This window comes from Octodon degus, unplaced genomic scaffold, assembly GCF_000260255.1.
Source record: "Octodon degus isolate 3935 unplaced genomic scaffold, OctDeg1.0 scaffold00027, whole genome shotgun sequence".
Classification (NCBI taxonomy): Eukaryota; Metazoa; Chordata; class Mammalia; order Rodentia; family Octodontidae; genus Octodon; species Octodon degus.
In genome coordinates this window covers 2302166-2304126 of record NW_004524603.1, presented here as the reverse complement: position 1 = coordinate 2304126, position 1961 = coordinate 2302166, and positions in this window count along the sequence as shown.

Genomic DNA, 1961 nt, shown 5'->3' with positions numbered 1-1961 from the left:
CATTCTGTTAGCCAGTGTGGTATTGAGGATTTTTTTTTTTTTTTTTGGATTAGTGTTCGTAAAGGAGATTAGCCTGTAGTTTTCTTTCCTGGTTGGGCTCTTCTCTGAATTTGGACTCAGTAATACTTGCTTCCAAGAATGATTTTGGGATTATTACTTCCCTTTCAATTTCTTTAGAGTTTCAGCCTTAGTTGCATTAGTTTTTCCTCTAAATTTCTTATAAAATTCAACACTGAATCTCTGAGGGCCTGGACTTTTCTTTGTTGGTCAACTTTAAATAGCATTTTAAATTTCATTGGCTGACATCAGATTATTTAGAATTTGTATATCTTGGCTTAGTTTTGGCAATTTGATTGTGTAGGAAAATGTCCATTTCTTCTGTTTTTTGTCCATCATATTAGAATGTAGTTCTCTCTTTCCTGTCTTTCTGCTCTAGTTGTTTGTCCTCTGTTTAATGGCTTTTTTTCTGTGGGTGTTACTGCATTTGTGGTCATTATCTTTCTAATTTTTTTTTTTTTTTTTAGAGCACTCTGTGGAGCTGGTTTGGTGGTCATAAATTTCTTCAATTCTTTGTTATGCAAGTTTTTGATTTCTCCATCAATTTTGAAAGGTAATTTTACAGGATGTAACAGTCTGGGTTGAAGATTGTTTTCCTTATTACTTGGTATATTTCACTCCAAGCTCTTCTTCATTTTAGGGTTTGTTTTGAGTAGTTGGCTGAATTCTGATGGGCTTTCCTTTGATGTTTCTTTTTTCTGCCTGCTTTTAAAATTTTGTCTTTGTCCTGAATTTGTGGAGTTCTGATTATTATGTGCCTTCGGTTGTGGCTGCTTAAGAGTTCTATATGCTTCATTTATTTGCATGTCAAAATTTTTTTTTTTTTTTTTTTAGGGAAGGGTTTTTGCAGGTTGTTCAGGGTCTCACTACTAGATCGGACTGGTAGTGATTCTTCTGTTTATAGCCTCTCAAGTGCTGGGGTTACAGGCACACACCACCATGCCCAGTCTCAATTGCTGTCTCACTGCACCCTAGGAGCGGGGCCAGCATGGCAGGCCCAGGGATTGAACCCCTCTCCCCTGCACTTACTTGCAGGTGCTTTAATCTGCTGAGCTATTTAGCTGGCCCTTGCATGTCAAAGTCTTTATCCACATTTTGGAAGTTTTCTGCCCTTAGTTCTGTGAAGAGGTTGTTAATGGCATTTGTACTGTCTCCAGCTTTCTCACTGATTCCAGTAAATCTTATGTTGTTTTTTGCTTCATCTTGTAGCTGTTGGATTGATATTTCGTGATCTTTTGCAGTGTTTAAGAGATCTTTCTTTTATTGATCGCTGGTTGTATTCCTGTCTCCTAGATCTGAATGATATTTTGTTCTTGCCTTTATTCAACCTGCTGATTATAATTCTGTGTTACTCCTCTCTCTTTGAGTGCTGGGACAAATACCCAACACTCAAAATGAAGGAAGGAAAGGTTTATTTAGCTCACAATGGAGGTTTCAGTTCATACTCACCTGGTTCCAAGGCAGAGCGGCACATGGCAGAGAGCGACCTTTCATGGTCGTGGCAGAGAGAGCAGAGGGAGGAGCAGCCGCAACAATGGCTACAGAGAGAGAGTCTGTCTCCCATATGTTGCAGGTAGGCTCTCTGCCCCAGGCTGGGTGTAGTACTCATACTCGTAATCCCAGCAGCATTCACGCCCGTAGTCCCAGTGGATCGTGAGATAATCACAAACATGTTCTGGAAGTCCACCTCATGGCTGCATGAGGCTTTGAGGAGGCAACTAGACAGAAGCCATAACAGCTTTCAGTGGCATTTCTAATCTCCTGCATCTCTGTTTGCACATGTTTCATGGATTTCATTTCTTATCTGTGTTTGGCATGCATGTTTTCCAGAGCTCCTCTATTTGTTTATCTGTGTCTGCTTTAACATCTTTTATTTTGATACTTTTTTTTTTTTTTTTTTTTTT